We start from the raw sequence: 21,341 nt of genomic DNA, 5'->3' as shown, positions 1-21,341 counted from the left end.
TGTCAAAGGAATAGAGCTCAATTTCAGGTAAAAATAAGATTCACAGCAGATGAGAACTGAAATATTGTCTACGTTATGAGAGAATGGATATGCTGGGAACTTGAAGATCTGATGGATTCCAAGGTCACTTACCAATCTTAAAATCTTCTCAGCTTCCAGATATATTTTTTAAACTCCTATATAGACACAATGTTGGATGGATTCTCTACTTATTCTTAATAATGTCATACAAGTAAATAGAAAACATTTGCAAAGTTTTCTTATGTCAGGTGTACTTTCGTTACATAAGGCCTTTAACTCCATATTTATTTAAATACCTGTACACAGGTATAGGTATATTTTAATACATATTTTATATAGAATATGATTCATGTATTCCTTTAACAAACATTTATTGAACTGCCTTTTGGTACACTAGGCATTAACTTAGACTCACCCAGAAGAGTAAAACAAGACCAGCCGAAATTGAAATATCCCTGAGTTTGAAACAAAATATGTATAAAATCTTAATGGATTATAATTACTCCATAGGCTGCAGAAAGCAGAAGCTGCCATGACCTGAGCCACAGCCTTTCTAATTCTGATAAAAGTAAGCAGCATTTATATCATCCTTAAAACTGACAAAACAGATAATGGAGGGAACAAAATGGAAATGGTTTACTGTTGGCTACCAGGAACCCTAAGGAAAGATATGTTCTTTCCCTCACCCTATTTCATTAAGCATATCATACTATCAATATTTTCAGTTGACAGTAAGGGTGCAGCCTGAAACTTCAGCTCTGTGAAGTTTTTCAATACTACCTACTCTTCGTTCTGTCAGTCGCATGAGAAAATGTATTTATAGAAACCTATTTTTGTGTGCCTCTTATGGACCCTTCACTGGTGTTGGGGCTTAACTTAAAACAATAAGTCAGGTACAGTGCAAGCCTTATGCTATTTTACAGTCTAGGAGCAGAGGCACACAAACAAGCACTTCTAAATGCAGAGTGGAATGTGACAAGTGAACCTTCCTTATAGAATATCTAATTGTAAGCAATCAAATGGATGGGGAATAAAATTCCAGGCACCTGGCTGGGCTTAAGTATTCCTATATTGTAATTTGATTTTATGGCACGGAATCTACTCTGAAACCCAAAATACGGGGTCACCCTTACTTGGCAATTGTGCACAGGGAGTGTAATATTGTGTTGGCAAGGGGAAAAATAAGAGATCTCATTCCACCTTTAACAATGTTGTAGTTCTGGCCAACAATTTAAAGAGGTTATGACGCCACTGACCTAGAAATCATAATGCAAACATAGCTCCAGCAATCGCAAATGCATATACTTACTTTTAGAACGTTTATAATTTGTATAAGTACATTTTTAATATTCTTTACATTTTCAGTGAGTTGTGAATTAGATTTGTTTGCAATGTGCAATGGCTTAGAAAGCAGAATATCTTGTTGTTAAATAAGATTTGTATCATTATAAAAATGCACTTAAAGAAACATTTTAGTATATGAGCATAGATCATGGCACACTTCACCATTTTGTTAAGTCACAAAAGCAATTAGGAACTTTGATTTTCCACCTGTATGAGGAACTGACTGAATATCATTTCATGATATTGGTGAAGAGTTTGAAAATCTATGTCTGTATTTGCCTGGAATCATTTTTATGGCCAATTAAATCTATTTAAAAGTATGCTAAATAAATGACAAAGATCCTTTCTTGAGGAGGAAATAAAGGTGTAAATAAATCATGTATTTTGAAAACTAAAACTGAAAAAGAAACCAACAGTAACAAAATAAATGCCATAATTATAACTCCAACTATATAATTCAGTAAATTATATCTATATGTATATATCACATCAAAGCATTTGCCTATGTTATTTGTAAGTTTAAGAGCTGTCTAACGCATGTGCTGTATAGATTAGGAACCCTGTCTTATTTTGTAGGTACATAAACATTACTGGAGTCATAAAATAACAAGGTTAGAGAGGATCAATCATAATTTTTGCGAGGTATTATAGGCTTTTTAGCATTTGATAGATATTGCACAATTAAGCAGATGACATTTTTCTGCATTTGTTTGCATCAGAGTATCTTTTGATAGTAAGAGAAGGAGTAACTTCTGGAGGGTGAATATGGTAGCGTGAATCTAGTGGTTTAATAATAGTACGATAGAACACAGCACAGACCACACTTGTAATTAAATTTCATCTGCTTCATAAGATAGTCATCAGTACATATGTTTGAAACACAGATCTGAATGTTCTTAGATTTTAGAGAGGTTGTAGCTTTACTTCAGGATACAAGGTGGTGCTGTTTCATTTTACAAACAAAAACTACTGTTACCAAGACCTGGCAAAGCTAGAATGAGGACATCATCTCTTATAAAGAGAGCAAGCATACAGAATAAGCCAATTCCATACTGCTACATGCCAGTTATGATTTCGTTTAATGGCAAAATAGATAAGTTATATCTATATACACTGCACAATGTAAATACAGAGCCAATAACAATATTCAGCCAAGGATGAAATGTTCATTTTTCAGTAGTTTACAGGGTTCTATGGCCTGCGATATTTGCAGTGGCTGCAGAGGCCCTGGCCTTAAGGAAATAAAAATATGTGCTTTATGAAAAATGAGTGAAAAGTTAAGGTGTATTCCTAGTTCTTAGTGGCTCTTTGTACTGACAACCATTTCACTGGTTTTGTAAATGAAAATCTAAGCTCATCTTTTAATTCCAAATCTACTGACCTGCACCATTAATGAAGACCAAGACTCCACTGCCGTCTATCTATTCAAATGCTAATCACCATTTGCCAACTTACTATATGTATTTAAATACTACAAAAAGTGAGGTTTTTTTCATATCAGCCTTTCTCTGTATTTATCATTACTCCGCGTGGAGAATCTAAATGATAATGTGGGCTCCTCTTTCAATGTCAGATTTCCTGTGTGACATCAGTAAAATTAAATAACCTTCCTGGCGGGCGCCTGGGTGGCGCAGTCGGTTAAGTGTCCGACTTCAGCCAGGTCACGATCTCGCGGTCCGTGAGTTCGAGCCCCGCGTCAGGCTGATGGCTCAGAGCCTGGAGCCTGTTTCCGATTCTGTGTCTCCCTCTCTCTCTGCCCCTCCTCCGTTCATGCTCTGTCTCTCTCTGTCCCAAAAATAAATAAACGTTGAAAAAAAAAATAAAAAAAAAATAACCTTTCTGGGCCTGATTTTTAATTCAATTATGGATACTTTAATACTAACATTTTTACGGCAGTTCTTGAGATGTTTGTAATGTTTGTAAAACAAATTGAGAGGTTATTATTTTTAATCATTGACATGTTTGTTTACTGAAAATCAGTAGAGAAATTTGGCTGTTTTGTGTATGTTGATATCCTTGGAAGATTTTTGATTGACATCTGTAACAATTTTATCAGATGTTTCTTTATACTTCAATCTATTTATCTATTTGGTTGTTTTGTGCATGTTGATATCCTTGGCAGATTTTGGATTGGCACCTATAACAATTTTCTGAGATGCTTCTTTATACCTCAATCTATTTATCTTATTAGAGGTTTTGGCTACTAAAAAGAAAAAATAACCCAGAACCTCTGCTGAGGACTTGTGAAATGTAATTATACCCTTTACTGATTTTTTTTCCACTCAGTCTTTTTACCCTGACATATCACTTATTTAAATGTCAGCATTAATGTTAATTTTCTTTTCTTTTTATATTTTTGCATTTTCTTTACTAGAAGCTGACTCGTATTTTCAAATAATAGGGAAGAAAGAATTGCACTTTTCACTTATTTTGGCATAAAATAGACTTATTTAAATAATGCTTTATCCTCAGTTTTATGGACAGAATAAATAGTAGACTCATTTATTGATGATAGATATATTACATAGCATTATTTATTCTATAGAGTACAGAAATATCATTTATATAACCTTGAGAAAAAGTTCATGCCAGCATAATTTAAGTCAATGAGGGCAAAGAAAGCCAGGTAGTTCATTTTGGGAAAAAAACTCAACAAAAATGTTTAATAGATAGTAACAAACTAGGCTTAATCTGATGAAAGGAGATTACATAACCTCTGGTATTTCCCTAAAACTTAATGTCTAGATAGTATGGCATGACTATTAGAGATTTCTTCTTTTGAACAGCATCTGACACTTTAGGGGGCACTAATGTGTAGTAATATAAATTATGTTATTGGATCACATGCAAGCCTGGATTTGAAATATAGTTCTGCCATTTGCTATAGTATGGTCTTAAGCAAATAGCCACTTTTTGAGTCTATCCCTTATGTGTCTGTAAAATAGGGATAATACTTACTTCCCTCATGGTTAGATGAAGGTTTGCATGAGATAATTCATATATAGTGCTTAGTGAGAGTAAACACTCAATAAGAATTAACTAGTTAGCTAATTAGTTAATAGTTTCTCTTTCTAACAAACATTTAATTTTTAAAAATCTCCCCAAATCTCCTCAAAATACTTAATTATTAACCTTGACATACTTTGTTTCCTGTCATATACATATGAAAGAAAGAAATGGTTAAAAACTACTTCGTTGATTCTAAAGAGTACAGTATTAAAGAAGGAAGGGGGCAGCATAATGTTATTGTTTACAGAGAAACCTGACAAACACTACCTTATGCGATCAGGGTTTGTTTCAACAGTGATGTCATTTTGAGGATATGGATCCTTGATGTGATCTGATGAAACATCACCTTACCTCTGTGGTCCTCACCACAGAAACCCATAACCTCAGTCTAACCAGGAGATAAACATCAGACAAATATCAATTGAAGAAGAGTCAACAAAATTTCTGATGATTATTCCTCAAAACTCTCAAGACCATCAAAAACAAGCCTGAGAAAATGTTACAGCGAAGGGGAGCCTTAAGGAGACATGGTGACTAATGGCATAGAAGTAAAAAGACATGAATCTGAGTCACACTCTAATAAATTTTCTAACTTGGGAGACAGTGCTTGGACATCATTGCTACAACACTCACAGTCACCATTAACATCAGGTGATGCCATTTCGGACACCTCCACATTCTATGCAGGCATAGCGATTAAATAATGGATAGAATGAACATTCAAGTCATTGACTAAAATGGGATAATACATAAACGTATTAGGAAACACTCAATTTTTATTGAATTGAACAGCGGGAAAAGAAACAGGAAAAAACAAAGAATCTGATGATCATGAGAAAAATGTTTCTTTGTCATAGAAGAACTTATTTGCAAAAGATCAAGCTAAGGTCAAGGATTTATGAAACCCATTATGAGGTTGAATTAGTATGTTTTCTTTTTAATCTACATTTTTCAGTTTTTTACAGTATTATTTACTCTGTTTATAAATGATGAGGTAATTAGCTGAAAGATAGAACTTATCAATAGACCTATAAACATGACTACCTAAGACATCTGGGTAACTGATCCTTGTTCTTATTTTACAGCCCCAAGTCAAGTAATGTACTTACATCAGGCTGTGTAAGCCTGCAGGGGGTGATACATGGAATCTGGGTAGATGTTGTGTATGTGAAACCTTACCTTGTTACAGTATTTTGTATTATGTAAATTCTAAAACTGATGAGAAGCACTTGGTCCAGAAGAGATAGTCCTGGCACATATCAACTAGCTTGAATGAAGACTATTCCAGGTTTAGGTATATAAGCCAATGTATACAAGGCAGAGAGCTAAGAGGGGGACTGAAAACGTCTGAAGTGACTCACACACAATTAGAAAATTACTACTGGCAACACTTTGTGAAGATTTTGGGGTGCAGAATTTTGTCTTTCCATTGGCTGTACAACATGTTGATTTCTCCTTTGTGTAACTCTGATTTTGCTTACCTTGACATTCTTTGGATAACCAGAGGTCTATACACCACGCTCTCCTTCACACCAAGATCAAAATTTTCATGTGACTCATTTAGGGCTCTACTAGATTTAATAATAAAGAAACCCCCAAAATACAATTGCTCAAACCAGAGAGACTTTTTATTTCCCATTTAGCTAACAGCTCTGGGTGGATGTTCCAGGTTAGTGGGTGGCTCTCCCTATGGGTATTCATGGACTGGGGCTAATGGAGACTCTGGGTCTTCAACACACAGCTTTCAAGTTCACTGTAGTCACTGTCATCTTATCAGACAAAAGTGGAAAACATAAATACCCAGGGCCAGAGAGTTTCCCTTAAGCAAGAAAGACACATATTCTAAATTTTCTTTTTAATGTTTGTTTATTTTTGAGAGAGACAGACAGACAGACAGACAGACAGACAGACAGACAGAATACAAGCAGGGGAGAGGCAGAGAGAGAGCAAGACACAGAATCCGAAGCAGGCTCCAGGCACTGAGCTGTCAGTACAGAGCCCAACACAGGGCTCAAACTCACAAACCGCGAGATCATGACATGAGTGGAAATAGGATGCTTAACCAACTGAGCCACCCAGACACCCCACGTATTCTAACAGTAGCAGTCAATCATACCTTTTATTCCTTGGCTTTCCTTTTTTTCTAGATTGAATAGTTATCATTTTTTTTTTCCTACGGTGTATTTGTATATTTCATACATCATTTTATTTGAATGATACTTGGAGAACTTTGCCCTGATTTTCTCCTTGTGCTGATACATTTTGTTCAGTTTCCCCTTTACTTTCTTCTGAGACCTGTTCAGTATCCTCTCTGAACTAACTTTTGGGGACACATTTTATATTCCAACCACATTTCTTAGACACTATGTCTTTAAGCAAGGGGGCCTGGAAGGAAGTTAGAAACAATACCATGAAGCTCTAATCTTTTTTTTTTTTTTTCCTTTGTCATCATCTTTTGAGGTTTGTAGTATCAGATTGTTCCCTTTACTTTTTTTGATAACTGCAAATATTTTAACTTTTTTATTATATGTATATTTCACTGAGGAAAAGTAGTATTTATTAGGCTTTGATAAATTACCATGATCATTACCAGAAGTATTACTATAACTAATTTTTACTGTGTTTTCCTATTTTTGTATAGGATATGAGAGTTCACACTGTTAACTTCTTTGCCATTGTAGTGCAAACAATGTGTATAACAGTGTCTGAATAGTAAACTGTCATTGCTGTATACCTCAACCAATGGGTGATACATGAATAGTCATCAACTTGCAGATATAAGTTCCAGTTTGGTGTTTCAAGGGAACTAAATGCCCATGCATTAAGTGAAGTATGCCTGAGGCCTGTCTTCCAAATGATAGTTTAAGGAAATTCTCTACCCATCATCCGGCCTTCCAGTGGAAATCAACACCCTCTAGATGAATTTTATTTCCCACACTGGAAAAACAGCTGGAAATAATTTCTACCTTTTGTGGCATTTATTATTTGTTCTACAAATGTAGGTGAAGTCCCTTAAAGGTAAATATAATTTATTTTATGACTTTTAATTCTCAAACTTCTAAAAGCAAAGAATTATTTTAGTGAATGAATGCACTGTTCCTAACTCTACACACAAAGATTCATTAAACAGAAAAAAAAAAAAAAAAACTTACCTACTTTTCTCCAAAATTTTGATACTATCTGCTTCTAGGCCTAAGCTTACCTTTAAATATCAAAGTACAAATACAATATAAAAATATTACTGTTAGACACACTCATAAACATCAAAATAAAAGGAGGAAACTTATAAAAATAGTTTCCTGTGGACTACAACAAACAAGAAATCTTTAATTGAGAAAGTAAAGTCTCTAAGAAAGGACCCATAATGAAACTGAAGCTTTAGTTACACATAGAGCAACAATGCTGTGTCTAGAATACAAGTTCCAAACTTGGACTTATGATTGCCGTGTGCAATGTATTCCTTATATACTATTTTTTTCTTTTGCTCTGGTTTCATTTTTATAGACTGTCATGTACTATATATGAACTCATTTTTACACTAAACCCTTTGGCAAACTTACCTCAGTATTTAAGGAATTGCCTGTCTATTTGAGAACTTGGCTTGAAACAACAAAGGGGCAAATGGTAGAAAGATGGCAAAAATCTGCTTTCTAGATCAACAGCCAATGAGCAGAAAATAGACATGTACACACAAGTTAGGCTGAGTATCTAAAATAAGTTATGCTTAATTATAAACTCTGTAAATCTCTCATTTGCATTGAACCATAGGTTTTGTCAAGCTTTTGAGTCTGCGAGGCAAGAGGGGGGTGGGGCTGTCCCCCACTCAGGAAGGCCCAAACCTCAGGACTGACTCTTCCTTTAGGAACTTTACCCATGATTTGTGCATCCTTGATCATTTGCTCCTTTTTTGAAAGTGACTTTTTCAAAATGTTGTTATTTTGGTCTCAGTGGTTTACAAAATTGGGTTAACTTCTCTCTGAATTCCTTAGATTACAATCATACAAGTGGGTGCTTACATGACAGACATATTTCTATCACTGGAAAGCTAGTTTTCATAATAACATAATGCACTTGTTACAAATATAACTTCACATATGTAAAACTACCTATGGCACTCCTGTAGATATGTTCCTCCCATGCATATCTTCATCTCAATTGATGGCAATAGTTCATTCTAAGATCACTTTTAATCCATCCAAAAATTCTGATGGCTCTATTTTCAAAGTATATCCAGAATCTGAACACTTATTACCACCCCAATATTGCCACCCTGGGCCAGACCAACAAGAGCTCCCGCCTGGATTATCACACAGCGTCCTCTCTGGTCTCACTGCTCCCATGTACAGTACAGCATCCTGTTATGTTTGAAAACATGGTTACACTGTGTCACTCAGAAGGCCCTCTCACAAAGTAAAGGAATACAAGCTCCTTTTAGCTGTGTATTATGATCATTAAAGGCTTTGATCCAGTAAGGAAAAGTTTAGATATTTGTCTAGTAGATATACAGAGCACCAAACAAAACATATGTTCCGCGTTTAAAGGCACCGGCTAAAGAGACAGACCAATCCGAATCCAAATTCAATTTCCACTACCAATTATCATCAATTATGACTTAAGAAATCTGATTAATGTCTCCAAATATCAATATTCTGATACATAAAATGGGATCAAAACAATGTCATAACATTTTATATGACTATAACAATGTATAGGATTGGTGTATCAAAGTCTAACCAGGAAGAAAGAAACCACGTAAAATGTTTATAACAGGGTATTTAAAATTTTTTTTACATTTATTTATTTTTTAGAGATAGAGTGAGACAGAGTGCGAGCGGGAAAGGGTCAGAGAGAGACTGAGAGAAGGAGAATCTGAAGCAGGCTCCAGGCTCTGAGCAAGAGTTCAGCACAGAGACAGATGTGGGGCTCGAACCCACAAACCGTGAGATTGTGACCTGAGCCAAAGTCAGATGCTCAACCAACTGAGCCATACAGGTGCCCCTATAGCAGGTTATTTAATTCTGGGAATTAGTTACAAAGGTGTTGTGGATTTGGGGAAGCCATAAAGTGATTATGACCTAACCCAGAGATTAGCAAAAGTGGGAAGTTACTGTCACCCTTAAACTGGAGGACTAAATGTTGGTCCTAGTCAGAATCATTCTTTCAAAGCTCGAACCACAGTGGGCCAGATATAAGCTTAAACAGAAAATACTGCCCAACAAAGATGAAGGTGAAAATAACCTGGCATTTCCGTTCTCACTACACTCTAAAAATCCCACCAGTGTCTCCACTGTCCAATGCAGCTAGAAGCCAACTGGCAGTGGTCCTGGGAAATGTACCTGGGAAATGGATGAAGAGGTGAGCCCCTCTCATAAAGAATGGAAAATGGGAAGAGGGATGAGTTTGGGAACAATTGGTCCCAAGGGCTAGCATGGTCTATCACCAAAGATCTTAAAATTGGCTATGTAGTCTAGAGGATACTTAAATGTTCATGCAAAGCATCAACTTTAAATTGCCGTGGCATGGAGGGTACATTATCTAGGAGGATAGAGGAAGTTTGTTTTTATGGGCTGGGGTTCATAGATGCCGAAATTAACACTGACTTGAATGTCAAGGTAAATACTTCTACTGGATCTCTGATATTGGTCTTCTTTTTTTTTTTTTTTTTTTTTAATTTTTTTTTTCAACGTTTATTTATTTTTGGGACAGAGAGAGACAGAGCATGAACGGGGGAGGGGCAGAGAGAGAGGGAGACACAGAATCGGAAACAGGCTCCAGGCTCTGAGCCATCAGCCCAGAGCCTGACGCGGGGCTCGAACTCACGGACCGCGAGATCGTGACCTGGCTGAAGTCGGACGTTTAACCGACTGCGCCACCCAGGCGCCCCTGGTCTTCTTAATGAGAATAAAGAGTACATATAACTAATTGTCATCCAAGAGAGGATATTAGTAGTCAGATTTTGGGAAAAAATTATTGCACATTATTTGAGGTGATTTATTGACTTAAAAATGGGAAGAAGCCATTGAGACTTCTGAGTTATAGACATGAGACAAATCTAAAGAAGACAACCTAAATCCTTATCCAGAAATGAAGAACAAAGCTACTCACTGATGTAGATGCACTTCACCCTTTAATGGCTTTCGTTCATGATCAATGGGGAAAATAAACCCTGTAGGATTTTGAATTCATATTTATTCTGTTGATGAATATATATTTTTATATGTTAATGAACATAAACTTGAAATGTTAAGCATATCTTGGAAACATATTTTTGCTAATTACACATTGCCTTGTGTCAGGGTATTGTTGACTTTCCATTAAATAATTTGAAAATTCGGGTACTACATTTGAAATGCTTAGCATATTTAGTTAGGAAGTAAGTTCAGCCTTGTAATATTATAATGACTTAGCTTTGCAGGTATCTCAGGTAAAAAAGATCAGTGAACCAGCATTCTTTCTTACTGTGTTGACACAAAGTCCGAGTCACGTACATATCTCCAAGACAATTCTGAGAAAAATACATCTATTGCCCAGAAACTCAGTGTCAGTGAAATTAAGAACCAAATGTTTGTATGCCTACAAAGAAATTTTTGCTTTGACCCATTTTCTACCTATAATGAGGCAAAATCAGGTAGACCTCAAATGTTTTAGGTTGGTTTGGATAACTCAGCATATATATCCTGCTATTGTAATTAGCAGCAGTGGTTTAAAGTTTACAGAGGCAAAAACATGAAACTAAAGCTCTGGGTTAGAAATTAGGTTAAGAATAAAAGAGGAAATAAATATTTAATTAATGCAGAATCAAAGCTCTGGCAGTGAGATGGGGTCTTTATTATTACAGATGAAGCTTTCTAAAAGTAAGGCTACATAAAATGTATGAACCCTATTTAATTTTGTTAACATGAGGTTAAATATCTTTGAGATTATAATAGGGTATCTTGTCTTCTGTGCTTGCATTCTAAAGTATCAACAAAAATATGGCTGTATTTCTTCCTAGAATAGTTGATTTGAAGCCCTGTGTTTTTGTGAAAGAGCTTGCAAATGAACTCTACAAAATTGTAAAGTGGAAGATAATATTAAGAGGAAATACTTATCGTTGCTCATTTATTTTCAGTGAATATGCCCACATATGTCTCCTTCAGGATGACATACAAACAACATTGACAAGTATGTAACATTTTCTTTTAACCTAAATTCTAAGCCTCGATTGTTGGTGACCTTTCTTTCATTTTTCTTTCTTGAAAATTATAAAACCGAATTTGAATATTTTAGTACATTTAGTGTTGCCTGAATGAGAACATCATTCAGTGAGGTCTGAGGAAAGTTCCAAAACATCAATCAGTTTATAGTCTTCAGGCAAATTCTGTCATATTTTCTGTTAATGTCTTTCTAAACCTGTTCCCATTCAGAGTTGGTAATGTGAAGTGAAATAGCTTATTACAAAGTGCCACTAATTATATGCCACCATAACTGTATTATTTTAAGTTATTGTATTCCTTAGATTTAAATGATCTCTAATGTGTTTAAAGTTAATATTTGATGAAAACTTGTTAATATTTAAATAATTTGCCTACTGCAATAGATTCTATGGAAAATGGGAGTATATCATATGATCATCTTTGAATGAATAAAGAGAAAATCTCAAATGATCTTTCCTTTGTTCAGTCATACTTCACTATTTTTAAGACTTGAGATTTTTCAGTTCACAAATTTACTAGATGTGAATTTGAATACATTTATAATGTTCATGTTTCCATTTTGAATGGGATTTGTTATTGTATTTTGGTTATCTTTTAGAAATTTCAAAATTTACTGTCAGTGTGCATTTTTTTATAGTAGGAAACTACTTCTTAAGAGCTTGCCAATAAAATATTGATGAAAAATTGATGATTTTTTTTCTTTTCATTTATCTGGAATCCATTTATTCATCAAGGTGGTAACTTCACCAATAACTCATTGGAATAGTCTACGATTTTTAGGGAAGAATTAGGATTTTAACAGGAAACCACAGGGGAAATTTAAATGATTTGTCTTTTAAAAAGTAGAACATGGTGATTTAGGGCAGTTAAAGAGTTCTGGGAGTGAGAACATCAAATGTAGTGCTAGAAGTGTAGTTACATGGTTCAAGAGAATGACTCGAGCATCATAAAGCCTGAATCTCCTTGGATTCTGATTTGTTTACACAGATATTCTTTCAACTCATGCTTAATAATGTGTTGTTAAAAATAAGTTGGCTATTAAAAAAGTAAGTTGACTATATTTTTATCATCAAATGGCAAAATTTCTTAGCTTCATCTCTTACCCCATGCACAGGCTGGGGAGGAAATAAGTAACAATTGCCTTCTAAGTCCTTTTTCTTTTGGAGAACTTAAGTTTTTGGAAGGAAAAATAATAAATAATCTAAGGGGCACCATTGTCTCTTTGTAACTAACTGGGGCCTGAAACAGGACAGCAATACCTTTCTGACTTTCAAGTCTCAATTCTCTGATGTCTCCTTAGAATTGGGATGCTCTTGTAATGAGCAGTGATGCATCAGCAATACATTTAGATTTTCTATTTCTCAAGAACTTTCACTCAAAAACCTATATCGATATCTTAAATACACATGAAGAGCTTGACAAAAAAAGCCTGCGATTTTGAATCGTAATTTTCAAAGTGCTTTTTTGTACATTATTCCATTTGTTACTTAAACTTATAGAGTTTCTCATGAATATAGATTAGAAAAGCTGTACTTTACAGAGAAAGAAATTGAAAACTCAGAAAAATGGTTTTCCAAAATAAATGAAGTGCTCTTAGAAATGTGTTGTTTGATTTTGGATTGAAGACACTGCACCAGATACCTCACTAGGCCATGGTTAGCAGAAATCCCAGTGAAACGGATACTGCTTGCCAATAATGGGAATTCCCTCTCCATAGAATATTTCTGTCACCTGTGGAAACACTAGCTTTCCTCTAAAATTCCACAACTGGGAATAATCTCTCCTTTTCCCATTGTATTCTTTCATCGTGGAAATTTTTGTTTTCTCTTTCAGGACATGAGAATTACTTATATACCTACTTCCCCCGGACTGTGAAGTCTGGGACCAGGATTGATGTATCTTTTTGTCTCTCATAACATCTAACAAAGTGTTTTTCATATGGTAATGCTTAAAATGTGTTTGTTTATTGAATAAAACATGTCAGTACGATTTTGAACATCTATAAGAAAAGAAAGTAATGTGAGACAAAGTAATGTGGATAAAACAAACGTAGCAAAATATTAGGAAACTATCAGAAATGCAGCAAGAATGTTTTACCAATTTCTCCAACAAGCTATGCAAATAAGTCAGTCATTTAAACTGAATGACATTTGTGGAAGTATAAAACCAATGAAAGGGTCTTTATTTAAGGACTTACTTAAGTTCTCATTAAAGGCTAGATGGAAACTTTATTTATTTCGTTGTTTTTTTTAATTTTTTTAACGTTTATGTTTGAAGGAGAGAGATAGAGAGAGAGAGAGAGCGAGCGCATGAGTGGGAGAGGGGCAGAGAGAGGAAGACATAGAATCCGAAGCAGGCTCCAGGCTCTGAGCTGTCAGCACAGAGCCTGACATGGAGCTCAAACTCACAAGCCATGTGAAATCATGACCTGAGCCAAAGTCAGACACTTAACCTACTGAGCCACTCAGACGCCCCTGGAAAATTTATTTTTAACTGTGCAATGGAGGGTATGAGGTGGTATATTTTGTGGAAGTTGGGCAACTTTATTTGAACTGTGCACACTACAGAGAATAGAAATACTTCTGTAATGTGTTCAGTTCATTAAGAACTTGGAGCAAAAAAATGGCTGTACATTACATACTGAGATCTTCTTAGGGCAAAACTGCATGCAAGAATTAGTCTGAAATCTTCCTAATGTAGGTACTTTTGGTGACGAGAGTTTGGAGTAAAGTAGCATATTGTTAACATTTACTTATGGCTTGTAAGAGGTTTTAGAAAATTCCATACCTGTAAAGCAGAAATACTTTCTTGGTTCATAAAATAACAGGCAGGCAACCTTCTAACCTTGAGGATATTCCTGTCTATAGCAAGAAGATAAAAAGGCTGGTACTACTGCTTTTGCCACAGTAATACATATTCCTAAGATTTCTTAATCATAACCTTATGGTTTATACAAATTACATATGTGAAAATGTTTCTGAACGTTTCACTTTCGCTCTGGATGACTGCATAATGATTGAGTTACAGCATTACGTAGTAATCTCGTCTTATTTAAATCAAGTAAGTCAAAGAAATTATCCACGTCTTATGCAAAGTCAAACACACCTCCAAAAGTCTAAAATGATTTCAAGTTTAGCACTATAGATACTCACATAGTGATAATTCAAATTTTTTTCTATCTAGTCCTTCAAATAGATTCCTTTGTTCCAGTGATGCTAAGTGGTTAGTATATTTTTGAATTTTCAATACAATCTAGGGATTTAAAAATACTTAGTGTAGTTAGAAAAAAACACTATCTTTTTATAGAAACTTTATAATATGCTGTAGTTGGGGAATGTTAAACTTTACTGTTTCTTTGATGCCACAAACATCAGTACATTCAAGAGTACATATATTTATTATAATCAGAGAGATTAGAACCCTTTAAGTTCCTTTTTGCAGATATGTATCCCTCTCCTTCCTTCCCCTTCTCTCTATTTCAGGAGTTTTTAATCCATTTCAGTATTCATATGATATTATTATAATAGTTCTTAAATATTCCAGAAAAGAATATTGATAACATTGAGAGGCATCTGGTCACAGGCATATGTATTTTAAGTAACTTGATTCATGTGCTGAGAAACTTCCGAGAAGGCCAACATGTGATTCACATCTAAAGGCTCTCTTTCCTAAATATCTAGTAGAAATTGACATGAATATTACAATTTATATTAAACAAGTGTTTACTATTTTAAGCATTATAGTTGACATGCTATTTAGAAAGCATGGTAGGGGCACCCTGGTGGTTCAGTCAGTTAAGCATCCAACTTCAGCTCAGATCATGATCTCACAATTTTTGAGTTCAAGCCCTGTTTTGGGCCTCTGTGCTGACAGCTCAGAGTTTGGAGCTTGCTTTGGATGCTGTGCCTCCCTTTCTCTCTGCCCCTCTCCTGCTCACATTCCATCTCTCTCTCTAATAAACAAACACTAAAAAAAAAAAAAAACTGAAAAATCATGGTAGAACAAAAGCATTTAAAAACCTGTTAGCATTTTATAACTAATTGGCATTAACTCAAGATAGTATTTTTAGTGGTTTGGTATTCATTCATGTCAGTTATTTCAGAAGATGTTTAATTCATAGTTTATACATAATTTAATTCACTTGAATTAATTTCCAATCACTGGCATTGAGTAAAAATAGTATACATTGACTTAAATATATATATTAGTAATACAGTTATTGACATACATATACAATTATGATTTTAAGTATTTGATATGGGTTCCTCATCTGTTAAATTACTTAATTTATTAATATTCAAAGTTATGTGTATGAACAACAAAGTTTTAAATAAGGTATTGAAAAGTCATAGACTTTTGGATTTTCTGTGGGGGGGGGATTGTTAGTACAAAAAAGTAGGGTAGATATCTTTATAACACAGAAGACTGCTAAACACATACCAGTGTTTGCTGGAATACCACCAAATGACACAGAAATCTCACTATCTCATAATGCACTCCACTCCATTATTGAATGGTCCAATATCAGAAAGAGAATCTTCATGTTAAAATGAAATTAGAAAATATTTATATGCAGAAGTTACTTGGCTATAAAAATTATACTTGCATTACTTCTTCTTGATTTTCTTATTCTTAAGTGTCAGGCACCAGGTCAAACAATTACCAAATAGAGACAAGAGTATGGGCCTTTTTACAATGCCCTGATTCCTCTACAAAAGGACCCAAAGCAATGCATGGGAAATCTCCCCAAAAGGAAAATGGCATGCAGCCTTTATTAGAATTTGACCCAAAATCGCTGCCAAAAGATCTTCTTCCACAAAATTAGCAATTGGGGCAATACCAGGGAAGAAGGCCACTCAGTTCCTTGAATCCCTTGTTAATGTCCACTTGCCCCCCCCCCCCCCCTAAAATTGGAGATGCATTAGGGACAGTATTGGTATGTGTGGGGTAGATGGCTGTGTAGGCTAACAGCCAACATCAGTCCCAACAGATCAGTTGTTTTAGTAAGGCCTTGTCATGCCTTACTCATTCTTAAATATTTTCCATACTTTGTATAAACATCCTTAATGTCTTAACCCAAGACATCACTTAATTCAAGACAGAAGTAAGGAAGGAGTGTAAAAGAGATGTTTGGAGGATGAAAAAAATAACTCCTAAATGGCTCTCTTCTCTTGTTGCCACATTCAGAAACAAATTAGCCATCTCTTTGTTTTAATAAGGAAAGAGCCTATTCTACTTAGAAAAGATTTTATTGGGGGGAGGAGCTATTGTTGAACTAGGACACAAATGTAATAATTTATAATATTAAAATAATGTTATGAATTTTTTACTGTAAATGTTATGTGTAATTTCTAGAAAGAAAATATGAAGTGAACTAATTAAGTTTACTCAATATTCTATGACCCTTATAATTAGTTTCTATTGACTTACTAAGAATTACACTTTAACAGATTTTATGATAAAATGCTCATTTCATTTTAAAACAGAAACTGAATGCTGTCACAATTATTATTTATCAAAGTAGATAAAAATGAACTGACCCTGTAAGGTTTATTTTGTGAATGTGCATTTGTAATTATTTGGTTTAAAAAGTTCATTCCAGCAAGCAAAGTAGAGAGTTAATGGCTCCCATTTGTAAATAGGTGACATAACTTATTGTAATGCTCAATTATCTCTGGTCCATGAATTGTTCAATTATGCAAGCACTCATCTGCCAAAATAAATACTCATTAAGGTGAGCATCTATGCCAAAAATACAAATTTTCTGCATTTTGACTATGTATGTATACGGTAAACTCTAGAGAAATAGATTTACAGCACCAATTAAAAACCATGGAGTCTAGATATAATTTGAAAAAAATTAGATGTCCATTAAAGAGCAATGAAATGGGTTGGTTTAAAAAATGCCTAAAATTATCTTGTTAGATACGTTCCCTGATTGGAGAAAAATAAATGAAACCTCACATTGACATTCAAATCCTATTTTCTTTAAAAAGGAAAAATGGTCAAGGGTGAACGAAATAAGAATATCACTCAAGTCCTACGTTAGAATAATAAATAGCACACACACTCGCCCTGTAAGTTCTTCAAACTCTGCAGAAAAAAGAAGAGTTCATGCATCTCATTCAAACTTCAAAGCTACTTTCTCCTTTTTATGTTTAAACCAAAGCTTTCAAGAATGGAGGCCAGGTTTCCCTTACAATTTAAAATTCAAAGAGCACCACTTTGAAATTTAATAGAGCAGTGTTTGCTAAAGTAAACATTTTAGTCACAGTGCCGGCAGATGCCTCCGTGTATCCGCAGCCTTTTCTGTAGGTATTAAAGCCCTGCTTCGAACTATTGGAATGTCTCTTCCCCAACAGTCATTGAAAAGATAGAGATTTCACGGAGTGCAGCATCCCACTTCGCCAAACAAAATGCACCTTTGGCGTTAAAGCAATTTTGAGACTTAGAAACTTCTGATGGCACTTTAAAAGTTGTGCTGCCGAAAAATCAAACAGGAACATTGAAAACGAGGATCCCAGATTCCTGTGAAAGGTTTTCACTACCCACCACCTCCGCCCCCCATCCACAACCATGGGCCTGGAGAAAAAGGCCCCTGAAGGAAGAGAGAGAAGTGAGTTAGACAAGCATTTATGATGATCAACACGTGGTGTGAGAAGCCTTTTGTATTATTATAAAATGGGTTACTAACACTGCTCAGTGAAAGGCGCTGTTTCTTTTACAATGCATACCAAATCCAATTACGGAGAAAGAACGGTGGAAATTCTTTTCTTATTGAGAGCTAAACCAGCTTACTAAACCATGTAATTTTTTCCAGTAAGCCTAGAACATAAACATGTATATGTATTAAAAGGACTTTTCTCTATGCATTGGCTACTGTGTTATCAAACATCTTTTTTATTCTTGCAGAATATTTTCCTCTTGTTTTAAATTTCAATTATATTTCATTTAGAATCGATTTACACGGATCAAGAAATTGCAAAATTAATGATAGAACAACATGTAAATCCAGTGGTCTCACAAATGCATTAGAAAAATATTATTATCCTAATTTAAATTAGTTTGTCTTTGTCCATATAAACATACATTTCCAAATCAATATATTAATTTACAAAACTGGTAATAGTCAGATTTTTCCAAACAATAATTAGAATTCATTTCTCTACTTTTTAAGCCAAAATATATTTTGATAATGACCAATAAAAATACTATGTTTAGAAATATGTATCAGTATAAAACCCATGTATTTATTGAGAGTTAATAAATAGGAATAGGTAAACCTCTTTCAAATGTAAATTCAATTTTAATAAGGGAAATAAAAATAAGGTCCATCACCCTTACTTCTCAGTTACAAACACACATTGATCTCTAGAACTGTTAACTCCTTACAATCTATGGTATGTTTACATACATTGTATGTAATGACTCATATGAACTTTTTTCCAAATGAAATTCAATTAAAATAGAAACAAAAAAGGAGACCTATTTCTAAACATGCAAGAGGCAAATTCAAATGCATTCTTCTGTTTGTTGTGTTACGAGTTGACTATGTTTTCCCCCCTGGCACAAAAATCCTAGCATTGCAGTTTTCTGGCAACAAATGGCTGCTGGGGGTCACCAAATGTCTCTGATATGCTACAGCGTTTAATCTTCCACAAAAGCTGTTTACTGCTTCATGTACACCGAACGCCAGGAACGTTATCCTTTAAATCATGCTTAGCTGCTAATTAATGGATGTATAAATGTCGAACAGCCAAGTCTTTAAAGCAGAGCCATGAGTGAGTACAGCAGACATTTTGCACATAACTAAAATAGAATTCTGATAAGCCCACAAACTCTGATTTTTCGACATAGCTATTGTTATGCTGTGTATCTAAACAAATTTAAGTGCATTTGAGAAATTTGCTTTAAAGCCATCTGAATCTGAAAATGTGTTAGGAGTGGTACAGGGTTCAGCAGTGCATTATTAGGTTACAGGGCTATATTTCTTTCTTGTGTTTCTCTTGGATGCATGCATTTTGGAAGCAAAACAAAGGCTGAGAATTCTGAATTTAATGCCCAGATTTGACATTATGTCACTGTGAGATTGTTGTCACCAAAATCCCTTAAACTTCCTTTTCTGAAACAAATAAAAATTACTTTCAAAATATTTCTTTAATGTCTTTTTTCTTGATGTGGTCGGGCATCATCTGATAGAACACAAAATGTAACACAATCATCTGGGAAATTATACTGTATTTTACATGGATTGAGCATGTCTGGCATTATATCATAATATATGAGATGTATAATACATGTCTGGTACCAGAGTAAGCTCTTTTATACTCATAATTTCTCATAGTCCTACTAACCATGCTCCCTACTATAAGAGAGGTATTAATATCTTTATACCCAGATGAGAATAAGTGGGTTAGAAACTAAGAAACTTGCTCTGGGTTTCACAGCTTGCAAAGAGCTAAGCTCAGAACTAGACTCAAACTGAACACTGGCTGACACCAAGTCCTTATGCCATTAACTACTATAATATGTTACTCTCCCATTAGTCTTGACTTTACAAAAATGTTAATATTTTAGCAAGCTTTTGTATCACAAGAAAACTTCTAGGGAATAAAGAAAAACTAACCCCAGGATAGCAAAGGAAGGGACAAAATATGATTAAGCAGACAATAAAGAATGACAGAAAAAAACAGTTGAAGGGGATGACTCCAACTTTCCAAAGTAATGCCAGAAATCTTGATTACCCCCCTATTTTAAGAATGCTCTTCAAATCCAGGGAAAGCAACAGACAAAATACAGAGGGTCACTCTCTATCCACGTGTGATGGGAGAACAGACTCTGATCATAAACATCGACGGACATTCCACCTGTAACATTTCTTAATTCTTTGTCTGTAGGAATGCTCATTTCCTTCTCAGAGCTTTCATCTCCTTAATCTTCAAACAAGGCTTATAAAATTATTGTGGAAATTCCCTAGCATACATCTGCTAAATAAATGAAAACTAATGGTTTAGAATCAAAAATTCTGTTTTCAAGTCTAGCTATGCCATGGATTAGTGATGTGATCTTAAGCAAGTTATTTAAGTGCTCTTTCTGAACCACAGAAAGGCTTAATAATACTCATTTTATAGGTTGCTGTTAGGATTCAGTGACATAAGGTTTACAAAATATTCCATAACACAGAAAGGTCTTTAACCATTATTGTTCCTTGTTCTTTGATCTTCTCCCCCTCACCATCCCACATGTCTTCCTGGTCTTCTTAGTTACCAGGCATCCCACAGCTGGCCTTCACAAAGTGCCCTGTTTTCCAAAATTATATATATGATAATTCTCAGGCCCTTAATGTAATGAGTGTAACCTAGTCATGCAAAGAACTTTTGTTTTTTACCTCGAATTTATTAAGAAAAACTTCAGCCAGGGGTGCAAATAAAATGAAAACAAAATGAAGAAGCTGAGAGAAGGGGGCTGTAGTGAAAGCAAGCGTGTTCTGCAAGAACATGAAATGCACCAGCCTGTTAGGTCAGTGAGAGACAAAGAGCCTCCATCCCCCATGCAGTCCTCACTCATTCTCTGCATCTCACTGTGTCTCAAACCAAGAAAGAAGTCTGATAAATGACAGTGAGAAAGGACCCACATCTGAAGATAGCACTTAGCAGAGGCACTTCTAGCTGTAACAATGTGTGAACTGGTGTGTGTGTGTGTGTGTGTGTGTGTGTGTGTGTGTGTGTGTTGTGAGTTTGTGTGTATGTGTGTGGTGAGTCTGTGCTATGT

General features: G+C 34.9%; 1 long non-coding RNA gene across 1 annotated transcript; it reads left to right on the top strand.

Annotated features, from left to right (window-relative positions):
• The first annotated feature begins 11,483 nt into the window (after positions 1 to 11,483).
• LOC147581094 (uncharacterized) lies at positions 11,484 to 13,559 on the top strand. The gene is made up of 2 exons (XR_015250842.1): positions 11,484 to 11,538; positions 13,404 to 13,559. It is a non-coding gene; the product is annotated as an uncharacterized LOC147581094 (long non-coding RNA).
• The last annotated feature ends 7,782 nt before the right edge of the window (positions 13,560 to 21,341 follow it).

Source organism: Puma concolor, chromosome B2, assembly GCF_028749965.1.
Source record: "Puma concolor isolate L17-30 chromosome B2, mPumCon1.1.hap2, whole genome shotgun sequence".
Classification (NCBI taxonomy): domain Eukaryota; kingdom Metazoa; phylum Chordata; class Mammalia; order Carnivora; family Felidae; genus Puma; species Puma concolor.
This window is presented reverse-complemented; position numbering and strand designations above follow the sequence as displayed.